The following is a 12,855-nucleotide window of genomic DNA, read 5'->3' as shown; positions in this document are numbered from 1 at the left end:
TGTGCCTCCGTATTTGCGTTTGCATGCGCGCGAGTGCGTGTGTGCGTGTTTGAGCGCTCGCGGCGTGTGTGCGCGCGCTTGCTGTGCATGCGTGGCCGCGTGTGAACGGGTACGCGTGCCAACGTGTTTTCGAATTTCAGCATGCATGATTGCGAACAAGTGTGTGTGTGTGTGCGTGTGCGTGTGTGTGTGTGTGTGTGTGCGCGCGCGCGCGCGCGCGCGTGCGTATGACGGATGGAGAGAGAGAACGTGCGTGTGAGGGAGAGTGCGTTTGTGTGCGAGAGAGATAGAAAGTGTGTGTGTGTGTGCGAGGGAGAAAGAGCATGTGTATGTGCGAGGGAGAGAGAGACTATGCGTGTGTGTGTGCGCGTACTTGTGCCTCCATATTTGCATATGCTTGCACGCGAGTGCGTCTATGCGTGTGTGAGCGTTCGCGGTGTGTGTGCATGCCTGCATCTCCGTGTTAGTGCATGTGCGCGTGCGCTTGCGTGCTTGCGGCGCATGCATGGCGGCGTGTGAATGTGCACGTGTGCCACCGTGCGTATTCGTCTTTCAGCATGCATGCCTGGGGACAAAAGTGTGCGTGTTTGTGTGCGCATGGATATAGGTGCGTGCGATGGAGAGAGCGTGTGAGTGCTTGTGAGGAAGAGAGTGTGTGCTCGTGCGAGGGAGAGAGAGTGCGTATGTGTGCGTGCGAGGTTGCTTGTGTGTTTTCGGGTGTGAGTAAACGTTTTCCTTCTTACACCTACTCTTCGAAACAAACGCGGTGTGGAGAGCATTAAAACCCGTGTTTGAATCCTCGAGACAAGAACGAATGACACTGCATTTGTAGCATTATCTCTTTCTTAAAGCTAAACCGACAAAAAAATGCGCCTGTGACGTCAGTATTGCCGCCCTTGGCTGGCACGGCCCCGTAAGAAGCTGCCAAGCAATACAACTTCGTTATCTTGCTTCCGTTGGCGGCAGAGCAATGCCTTGAGAGCAATGACTCGCTAAATCTGCACTATCATTCAATCTTGCATCGTTTCTGTAACCAAGCACGCTTTCGGCAGCGCACGTTCGTTGCTACATGGACATTTCAACTTTAAACGGCTTGCCTTGGGAAAAACAATGTGAATAAATATCGACAGTCATCTGGGCGCAAGGAACATGCTCACGGAGCCGTGCCATAATAATAATATTTGGGGTTTTACGTGCCAAAACCACTTTCTGATTATGAGGCACGCCGTAGTGGAGGACTCCGGAAATTTTGACCACCTGGGGTTCTTTAACGTGCGCCTAAATCTAAGCACACGGGTGTTTTCGCATTTCGCCCCCATCGAAATGCGGCCGCCGTGGCCGGGATTCGATCCCGCGACCTCGTGCTCAGCAGCCCAACACCACAGCCACTGAGCAACCACGGCGGGTAGCCGTGCCATTCATTCATCGCAATATCTCGAAAGGTTGGAAGCGGTCAGGTCGATGTTACCCACGATCTTTTTCCGCGTCAGTTAGGCTTTCAGAGAACGCTTAATTACAAAATATTTGTTCTTAGCTCTTACAGAAGCATGATTAATAAGGATATATTCGCTCATCTACAATATGTCGAAGAGAGGCTCCAGACTGCTAATTTTCTTTAGCCACCCAAAAACAATTACTTAAATGATAACATACATTCGTAAATTGCGCACACAACTGCTCAACTTGCTCCGTATCCGGAGGTCACCATCTGAACACTCGAATGATAACAATAATATCAGGAATATTTATATTGATCTATTCCTTAATATTTGGTGCCGTTAAAGAAGACCGCCTGTATATTCATGGGGCATGCATCTTGCATGAGTAATAGACAAAATCACGCAACAGCAGGTCCCCGGACTGATGTATGTTGACTACATTCTGCCACTAGCGGACAACGCATGCGATTTAGACACTTGCGAATATTTGTGGCAAGGCAGCGACAAACGTAGACCTTAAGTTTAGCACAGAGAAATCGGGACTTCTGATTTTTAAGGAAAGGACGAATAATTACATGGTGTCAATTGAACAGCAAGTCATACGCATAGTCAAACAATGTATAGATTTATGCGTATATACTGGGTGTCCCACGTAACTTGAGCCAAACATTAAAAATATGCAAATACAACGTAGCTGAACAGACTCAAGGCACTGTTGTTTTCCAACGCTTGGAGATACTCAGATAAATTTTTTTATTCGGCTTAATTAAATAACTAGCCCTAATTAATGAATCAACTTCTCAAATACTCTAATTCAGTGAAAAGTGTCAATGAGAAAGTTGTATAGCAACACGAAAACTCATTTGCAGAAGGGTTGAAATCTGGGCCAGTTGGTACATACTTGAACGAAAAAACCAGTCAAAAACACAAAGGACAAGAGGAGAGGTTCACACCACAACGACTGGACTATCAATTGAGGTTTATTAGAGTCGATGTAGTCCCAGCAAGGCCAGCAGAACATGCGCACCTGCATCATCGCTAATCACATAGCATGAAAAGACAAGAAACGCTTCTATCGTGACCGACCTAGAAATTCAAATTCTTTTTCAAGTAAGCGCACCGAGGTTGTACTAACGAAGTCATCACCGCGTTAATACAACCTCGGTGCGCTTACTTTGAAAAGAATTAGAATTTCTAGGTTGGTCACGATAGAAGCGTTTGATGATGGATATTGGTTCTTGGCGCAAGGGCCAGAAATGGCCAAAGAGCGCCATGACATTTGGTGATGGATGGCAATGAGTATCGGTGAATATGTCGGTAATCGAGTAAAAGCTGTAAATGGTGTAAAATATGTACCTATTAAAATAATGTCAATGAAAAGTGAGTCCTATGGTTGTAAAAGTACGTTGAGAACGATACGATACTCAAACATGTTAATTTATAGCAGCACCAGTGCCTCTGCAGAGCCCTTCAGAGCAAGGGCTGCGAGGCATGTGCTCTGTGAGTGATTCCATTGCAGCTACAGCCTCTAGGCAGAGGCTGTGCTACAAATAGCCCGGCCAAATAATGTCTATGGTATTTGTTTCTTCTAAGAATTTGAGAACTAGCTTAAAATTAAATAGAGGTTCATTGCCTAAAAAGAAGACTGGGTGTAAAGGTACATTATGATGGCATAAGAAAGGGAAGAACTTTTTTCTCTGCATTTCTAATAATGGGCACTGAACGAGAACATGAAGGACTGTAAGTCTACTGCCACACCTAGTGCATGTTGGAGGGTCAGTTCCAGCAAGAATATACGAATGAGTGCTATAGGTATGCCCAATTCTTAATCTATAGAGCAGTACTTCCTGGTGTCTTGTCTTTTTCTCAGAGATCCAGTTGCCTATCTTTGGTTTGATTAGGTGCAGTTTGTTGGATACCTGAGTGTCCCATTGCCTTTGCCAATATTTCCGTAGTTTATATTGTAAGAAAGGCTTAAGATCTGTGTAAGGTACAGGTATATTGAGGTCTTCATCACAAAAAGCTACAGATGTAGCCCTTTCGTCAGCAGCTACGTTGCCCTCTAGGCCTCTATGGCCAGGCACCCAACAAAGAACAATTGTTTGGTTCGACATGTAGGCTGAGCATAGAAGGTTGTAGACTTGATTAAGGATAGGGTTGTTGTGTTTTCGTAGATTTGATATCACACTAAGAACGCTTAAAGAATCTGTGAATATGACAGCCTTTATTATACCTGTTTGTTTTATATATTTCACAGCAGAGAGAATCGCGTATGCCTCCGCTGTGAAAATGCTGGTGTTTGGATTTAGTGCACCGGACGTTGAGAATGACGGTCCGAGAGCTGCATAGGCTACACCATAAGTAGACTTTGAAGCGTCTGTATAAAACTCCGTGCAAGAGTACTTCGCCTGGAGTTCGAGGAAATGTGAACGTATGTGTACCTCAGGCGAATGTTTTGTTAATGTGACGAAAGACATATCACATTGGGTATTCTTCCATTCCCAAGGTGGTGCAATATTAGTGGGAGTCATTAGGACTGTTTCTCGATGTTGAATAGCAGTTTCATGAGCCAGTTGTTCTAAGCGCACAGATAGAGGAGGTCGAACAGATGGGTGGTTATGGTAAAGTCTTGCAGAAGATAGGTCGTGTACAGTTGAATGACACGGATGTTCGTTATTCGATTTACATGTAACAAAGTAGGAGAAGGTTAGATACGTTCTGCGCAGATGTAACGACCATTCGTTCGCCTCCACATACAGACTTTCCACAGGACTTGTCCTAAATGCGCCTGTTGCCAGCCGTATGCCTAGATTGTGGACTGGGTCGAGAGTTCTGAGAGCACTATCCGATGCGGATTGGTACACCACAGCTCCATAGTCGAGGCGTGATCGTACAAGGCTCCTATATAGGCTAAGCAAACACCTCCTGTCACTGCCCCAGTTTGTTCGAGAAAGTAGCTTCAGCAGCTTCATTGTCTTCAGGCACTTCGCTTTGAGATATTTCAAATGTGGAATAAAATTAAGTTTTGTGTCCAAGATGATACCTAAAAATTTGTGTTCAATGCTAACCGACAGTCGTTGTCCATTAAGGTGAATAGTGGGTCCTGGTGATATGCCTCTCTTGTTTGAGACGAGAACACATGTGCTTTTCTGAGGGTTAAATTTAAAACCATTTTCTTTTGACCACTCTGAGAGTTGGTTTAGGCCAAGCTGTAGCTGTCTCTCGCAGATGCTAAGATTGCATGATCTAAAAGCTATCTGTACATCGTCTACATAAACCGAGTAAAAGAGTGTGCGAGGTATGGTGGTATATAAGGAGTTCATTTTCACAATAAAGAGCGAACAACTCAGCACTCCACCCTGCGGTACACCTGTCTCTTGTACGAATGATCCTGACTGCACATTGCCAACTCTAACACGAAACGTTCTGTCAGACAGGTAGTTCTCAATAATGGTCAGCAAGTTGCCACGTATACCCATTCCAAAAAGATCCCGAAGGATCCCGAAGCGCCACGTAGTGTCATACGCCTTTTCCATATCAAGGAATACAGATACGACAAGCTGTTTGCGGATAAAGGCTTCACGGATGTACATTTGCATGCGGACAAGCTGGTCTGTCGTCGACCTACCTTCCCTGAAACCGCATTGGTATGGGTCTAATATTTTGTTTGTTTCCAGATAGTGAAGCAAGCGTTTATTCACCATCACCATTCACGCTTTCTTTACTTTGCAGTAGCGGCATGTGTATTTTAACCGTTACAACTTTGTTGTGCTGCGTATTTTGAGCTCCGTCCTGCTTGTGAGTACACCTGTGCTTCGCGGTCGGTAAAGGTCAGGTGGCCCAGTTATTTTCCTGATGAGTTAGAAATAAGTAAACAGCTTCGGTTTTTGTTTTCGCGTCATTAAATTTGTGGGCCTTTAAGCGTATGGTACGCTGCGTGCTGAGATGCATTAGTCACATCCTTCGTATGAAGCGCCTTTTCGCTGTCGCTTGTGACGTAAGGCTGTGGTTGCCTAACCGATGAAGAAACACATCTTGGAAGAGCCATCTTTGCATGTTCCCTATGACACGAAGGCCGGCTCTTTTTACGTGTTCGCATCATGGCTACTGCATCTTGCATTTCAAGAGGCTGGCGTTGGAAGCTATAGGGAGCACCACGGGTGTGCTGACTAAGCCGATAAAATAATTATTGTGACACAATTGCTCCCGAGCAGGAAGTCGCGCGTTCGATACGCCACCGCCATCCGACGCAGGCAGAGTGCAAACGCTCGTTGTTCGGTTGCGCTACAAGAAGCCCGGGTGGCAGAAATTCATCCACAGCGTTCCACTATAAACCGCCTCTCGAAGTTCACGCATTGCTTTGTGACGTAAAGCGCAGTCAGAAATTACTGACATTAAGAAATAATTCAAAAATGCGATTGGCATGGATGCGCGCAAGTCGTATCAATATCTTCATTTCGATTTTGTTGGCAGCGTTGTTTCGAAATCCAGGGTTCCCCGTAAGGTCACAGATTTACGCGCTTGCGGCTTAAGTGGCGCCAGTGACGTAGCCAGGCACTTCACGCGATGCGAAGCTGAGATTAAGCTTTGCGTGCACCTTTAATTTCAGAAGATGACCGCATTTGCGAGAAGGGAGCAGGGCAGAGGATACGCGTGATCCGTGATAATATTCTGGAGCTGTAGGCCAGTCCGCAACCAAGAGCAGAGCACTGCCTGTAAGCGCCGCAGCTGTTCGAGCAGAGTAATTATAAACGGTGTGTCCCAGTTAACTTTAGCCAGAGTTTAGAAATATGCGAATGCCACGTAACCGGCCAGAACCAAGGTCATGCTGTTTGGAGATCCTATTTTTTTTTCATTCCTCCTAATCATATAATAATTTTAATTTATTGATAAACTTCTCGAATATCATAATTAGATTAAAAGTGTCAAAGAAAAAATGCTAGAGCGACATGATAAACTCACGCTACAGCTTTCTGTTGCTCAATACGTGCTACATGGAAGTTTTTCCGAGCGTGAAGGAAGCCCGCAAATGCGCGCAAAATTTGCCGCGCGACTGGCCACCCGGGGCACTTTGCGTGTATTCGCGGGCTTCTTTCACGCTCGGAAAAACACTTCTATGTAGCACGTATTGAGCAACAGGAAGCTGTAGCGTGAGTTTCTCATGTCGCTCTAGAATTTTTTCATTGACACTTTTAATCTAATTATGATATTCGAGAAGTTGCTTAATTAATCAAGACTAATTATATAATTAGGCGGAATGAAAAAAGCAATTTGAGTATCTCCGAGCGACGAGGTGGCATTCGCATATTTCTAATCTCTGGCTAAAGTTAGCTGGGACACCCTGTATACCTTTGGTTTGTACCGACACAGGAGCCCCTCTATCTCAAGCGGTGCTGCAGTCTCATTTAGTATCGAAACTTCTTGGGCAGGAATGTGACCTGATAATCGAGTGCGCGCAGGGAGTGACGTCAGCCTGCTTTCGCTATTCTCTTGGCTCATTTCGCCGCCATTCATTGGACGAACGTACAGGATGACGACATCCACCGAAGTCACTCGTCTCCCGTGCACGCTAATAAATGTTCCCGTAATCGGGTTCCAGCAGAATCGCATCTGCTTTGGTCACGGTTCCAACTGAACGTCGAGTTTACAACGGTTAAAAATTTTTTCCTCCAAACTTTGTCCAAACAACACCAGAATGTGTGAACGCTCGCGTAACTTCATTTTTTTTCCGATGTATATGTATGCCTCAGTCAATTTTCGGTTGGCTTCCGTTAAGCTATATATCTCCACAGGCTAGAATGACTCCAGCAGTGTCTTTTGTTTGGGGGAGGGGGGGGGGGGGGGGATTTCCGCCTTGCGTCCCACACCCGTTTTCATCTCCCGTGGTCGTGTTGGAGAGCGGCGGCGTCATTGTGCAGCCCGCTCTGGCCGCCGCAGTGTCAGCTGCTCTTTCCTTTCCGCGAACGCCTGTTGGCCAGTGCCGTTGTCGGCGTTATTTAACCGACAGGACGAAGCAGCAGCTTTGCTCACCTAATCTGCTGCGTAATTTGCTTGTCTGCCAAATAAGTGTCGGATCGGTGGTAGCGTTCGCAGTGGTGAAGTTGCAGGCTGCGTTAGCCTTGCTGAGCTTCTGCCGACCCTTGATCCGCTTGTCTAAAGCAGAGTGTTTGCAACTCTCGAGCTTTTGTATGCAGGTGTTAAAGCGTTTGACATCGAAAAATCGTCATTTAGGGCCTATACCTTTTTCTTTTTTCTGTTCGAACACCAAGTAGGTACAAATGAAATGTGGCCGCCTTGTCACTGCATCAAACGTAACAGCTAGTATGCAGGGTGTTTCAGCGAACACTTTCAAAAGTGTTTTAAACTTGTCTTGCAAAGCGAAGCGCAGAAGTGGCTCGTAAAAAGGAGACAAGACAGGAAAGACGCTCCTGCGAAGACTGCAAGGCACATCATCTTGAAAAGAATTGTGTGGATGACACCATTTACGAGACATGCGCCGTCAAACTTGAGGTAAATATGCACTGTCGTTCCACTTACTTTCTTAACAAAACATCGTTTTATGCATTGAAGCAGAAAAGTAACTGGAACGCCAGTGCATTTCTCCGCAAAATTCTGGTATAAGTATCTCGAAACTGGTGTCATCCTGAGAATTGGTTCCAAGTGGATCCGCCTCGCGAAGTCCCAGGCTATAATTTGTAAATTGCAATCTCTCCGTAAGGTTAGTAGTTAGAAACTTAATTAGTGAATTCGTGATAAGTAGACGATTATGCATATAAACTTGCTCTACAAGTAATATCCGTCACTTCGAGTAGACCAGCTCGTATAGTAGAATTGTGCTATCTGCCACAGGCAGTATTTAAAAATTTTTGAAAGTGGTCGCTGGAACACCCGGTACAGATCATTGGTGCAAGGTCTTTCCACTGTGAGCAAAGCTTGCTGACGTATGTATATATATATATATGTAGTGGATGGTAAAATGCTGACTGAAAAGATACGTAAAGCAACAATTATATGCACTGTTATTGCTGACACTTCGGTAGGAATGCCTAAAGGAGAGGCGATTACACAAAAAAAAATTACTAGTCATATGCGGTATCAGTTAGAATTCACGATGATGGTACATGTATTTCTTAAATCCCTACTTTGACAGACGTTCTCCAAATGCAGGGAAGGCTGTTGAGACTAGTATTATCAATTCGGGCGATTATTGACGTCGCGAGATCGAATCCCGGCCACGCTGGCCGCATTTCGATGAAGGCGAAATGCAAAAGCACTCGCGTACTTAGATTTAGGTGCACGTTAAAGTACTCCAGGTCTTCAAAAATTTTCCAGAGTCCTTCACTGCGGCGTGCCTAATAATCAGAAGGTGGTTTTGACGCGTAAAACCCCGTAATAATAATAAGAAGAAGAATGTTATTGCAATGTCGTCACCCAAGTGTCCTCTTCGCCGAGCGTCCATGCGTAATGATAATAATAATATAATATAAATAATAATGTTATAATAATATTAATATAGTAATACTTATAATAATAATAAATAGAATATCGTTGTAGATTGCATTTAACGCGTGTTAGAAGCGTTTACTTGAGGGTCCTATGCGATGGAACAGGGGAGCTTTTTTTGTCACACTCCTTGTGATGCACATATTTCGGCTTTGTGCGCATGGTTCGAGTAAGCTCCGAACGGCTCCCTCCTGGCCAGTTGTTCCAATGATGACCCGTTGGTTGGTGTGTGCGCGGTGGGCGCCAAGGAGTGCAAACTGGAGCTTCGGGAGCATGACGACCACGTGGCGGAGTGCATTACGTGGGCGCCCGAGAGCGCCCACCCGCACCTGAGCGGCAACGCCAGTGGAGACAGCAACAGGCGGCCGGCTGGCAGCGGTACTGGCAGGGCGCAGGGCGCGGGACCCTTCCTGGCTCACGGGACAAGACCATCAAACTGTGGGACGTCAGCACAGGCCTGGCCATCTTCACCCTGGTGTGCCAGGACAACTGTGTGCGTGGTGTCAAGTTCCATACCGGCGGCAAGCACCTGCTGAGCTGCTCGAATGACAAGACGTTGCGCGTCTGGGAGCGTTGCTGCAAGGCCCTCGAGGCATACGCACACTTTTGCACCTCGTTTGATTTCCACCGCACGGCGCCGTACGTGGGGACCGCCAAGCGTCGAAGAGACGGTCAAGGTGTGGGAATGCCGCTAATGCCACACACCGCCGCGAGCGTGGCACACTGCTCGCCGAGAAGCCTCGACCGACCGCAGCAGCAGTCCCTCCTGCAGACAAGCCTCGGCAATGACTCAGCTCATTCCTCCCGAGTCTCTCCCGCTGCTCCACTGCACACCAGCATTTTTGCACGCCGACATGTTGTCCCAATGCTGGCGACAACGCCTCCACCACCACCACCACAACCCTCTTCTACACTCTTCTACCCTTCCTGCTCTGGCTTGTTGCACGCCAGCTGTTCACAACCACCACTCCAGATTACTGCTGCTTCTACTGCCTCGACTGCTGCTGTTGCTGCTGTTGCAATGCCGCATTGTTTATACACGTCACTGCCCGACGCACTAAGTGGCTCGGGAGCGCAGGATTTTGCCTACGTTTCAAGTGGACGCCATGTTTGGTGTTGAGGGCACCGTCTGCCCAGAAATTTCCTTTTTTACTTTGTTGTCAGCCAGGGTGCCCCTGTGCCGTCTTCTGTTTCGGTTTTTAGTTTCAGGTATCTTGGGAGCTCTTTGCTGGAGGCAGACAGTCACATGCGCGTTACGGATGTTACTGGAGTCTATTTGGCAATTCGAAAGGTGGTTTGTGGGGATAGGGGTAGAGGGTAGCACTGCTACGGCGACACTGCGCTGCACAGCCTGCAGGATTTCGAAATTGTTGCCATGCTCCGTCAGCGTTTTCAAGACTTTCTGGAGAAACGAGTCTGTGGCGGTGAGAGAGAGACCCTGTGTTTGTTTACGGTTCGGTTGTGAGCTGCAGACTGTGAGCAGCGAGATGATGCCGGTGGCTCCGATGATGATGATGGCGTAGTTCCCATACTGCCCCATCCCTCTGCGAAGGCGACGATGGCACGGTCACACGGCGGCTTGCAGCGATGGCACCGCATCTGCGGTGGTGGGCAAACCTTGCAAAATGCTGCACCAAACGAGGATCACTGGAACAGGCAACGTCCGAGTCACCTAGGTTTTCCAGGAACCCGATGGCCTTAAACCTGGCTGTCTTCCCGGACATACGCTTCGCGAAGATGCGGCGGACCAGGGGGTGAAACCTCCGAGTTGTCGAAGTCTAGCAGGAACCAGAAGGCCCTAAACCATTCCCGGAGGCATACCTGGCTTGGTCTTCGTCCTCTACCTCGTCCTGACGAGTGTACGCAGCAGGGCGTCGGAAGTAGCAGCCGCCCGCTCGCTGCCATTCCACCACACAGAGACCACACGGCACCGCAGCATGCAGTTAACAGGACGGGAAGATCGCAGGCGATGATGGTCGTCGCTCGAACGGTGCCGCTTCCACTACTGTTGGCAACCGACCTCAAGCGCCTATGAGGTTCTCAGCTCACGAGGACGACGCGCCGTTCCTGTCCTCAGCTTCGCTACCCGACGAGGGCTTCTTCCGAGCGATTTTCTTCAACAGCTTGCCTTTGCATGCCTCGGCGGCTCCCTTATGGTTAACGGTCAAGTCGTCGTCGCTTTCCAACGTCTCCGAGTCGCTGGACGTGACCGCACCGCTAAGTTTGGAGCCAAGCCTGGCCTCCGTGCTTCGACAACTTGTCGCGTTGACGCATTAACCGCGCCGGCAGGTGCCTTCTTCAATGGTGGCGCCGGGAGCTTCAGCAGCGCGTAGGAGACCGCTCCGCCCCTTTGTCCCATGTCAGAGCCGATGACGGTTACAGAGGAAGAGGTGCCAGAAGCGCCCCTCAGCTAACGCCAGAGCTGCAGCTCTGGAGATGGTCCAGAGCTGCAGGTCCACGGAGATGGTCAAGCGCCAGACCAGGCAGGCGTCGCTACTGGCTGTGGAACGGGCTCCGCTGGCCTTCCCCACGATCATGGTCCGTCCCGGAACGCAACCGGGGCATCACGTTACGGGCGCCAATGTGGGGGCCGCGCGGTCCCTCAGTCCACGCCAGTAGGCCCTAGTCCTGGCAGGCCGCGCCCTGCAGAGCGCCCGTGGAGCTTGTCTTGTCTTGTCTTGTGTCCCAGACAGTGGCGCGTACCCAGGATGGGCCAAGAAGCAGGCGGTTTTCCGCATGGTTAGAAGTAGAGAGAAACTAGATTTTATATTGGAGCGTGGGACGATAGTACTGTAATTTAGAAGGGTAATAAATGTTGTTAGGAATTCCGATAAAATAAGTAAACGTAAAGAAATGAAATAATTTAAATTATGGATAATTTTAGAAATTCAACAAGGTACTCTTTTTGCGTCTCTAATAAAATTGTAAACTGCCAGAAAAGCATCCCTGTGGCTGGATCCCATTGAAGTCGCCCCCCTAAAAAAGAATGGTTGGCGAGATTAGCGAGAGGTCAAGTTTGGTAAATGAGCATTCTAATAGTTTTCTTTGTCTTAGAAAGCGGTGGCACGAGAGAAAGTAATGTTCCATAGTTTCAGGTTCACTGCAAAAAGAACATAGAGGGGACACTGCGAGGCCAGACCTGTGTAAGTAAATATTTAGAGGAGGTATGCGACCTCTCAATTTTGTAAAAGAAACTTCCAATTGAGCTTCGAACCACCGCTCGCGCTCTCCAGACTCTTCGTCCTCTCCTTCTTCGACTGCTGGCTCCGATGCCGGAGTTCCGATGATGCCGTTGGATCCGACGATAATGATGATGGCGGACCTCCCATAGTGCACGTTAATTTACCCGTGTTGTACTACGTCGTGAAAAGATGGAGCTCTGTGTGCGAATGAGAGGGAAAGCTCTTTATTGAAAAACTGAGTGGTTAACCAGCGTACGAATACATGCTACTCTGCGAGGAATGGGACGGAGTGCGAAGTGCGACAACTTCCACTGTTGCTATCTTTGTTATGTAGACGACGTTCTGACTCATACAGGAAGATTACCCTGTAGGAGACAAGAAGAATAATTCAGCTTTCCTGTTCATTTTCATCCCATCTCATCACTCGCCGTGCCAACTTTCCTACTCTTGCGTAAATAGCGGCGTGCGCGGGCCATTCACGGATGCTTACGAAACGAAGAGAAATGCAAGAAACGAAATGCGAAACGAAGAGAAAGGTAGGCATGAAGCAGGCTGGAGACAAGGCAGTGGGGGAATATGGCATAGGCACTAGGAATAGCAGGGGGGAGTTATTAGTAGAGTTTGCGGAACAGAATAATATGAGGATAATGAATACCTGCTTACGCAAGCGGGATAGCCGAAAGTGGACGTGGAGGAGCCCGAACGGCGAGACTAGAAATGAAATAGACTTC

The 12,855-nt window shown here is 48.0% G+C and overlaps 1 pseudogene; it reads left to right on the top strand.

The window, feature by feature from the left end:
- The first annotated feature begins 3,169 nt into the window (after positions 1 to 3,169).
- LOC139052195 (lissencephaly-1 homolog) lies at positions 3,170 to 11,482 on the top strand (annotated as a pseudogene).
- The last annotated feature ends 1,373 nt before the right edge of the window (positions 11,483 to 12,855 follow it).

Source organism: Dermacentor albipictus, unplaced genomic scaffold, assembly GCF_038994185.2.
Source record: "Dermacentor albipictus isolate Rhodes 1998 colony unplaced genomic scaffold, USDA_Dalb.pri_finalv2 scaffold_19, whole genome shotgun sequence".
In the NCBI taxonomy this organism is placed as follows: domain Eukaryota; kingdom Metazoa; phylum Arthropoda; class Arachnida; order Ixodida; family Ixodidae; genus Dermacentor; species Dermacentor albipictus.
This window is presented reverse-complemented; position numbering and strand designations above follow the sequence as displayed.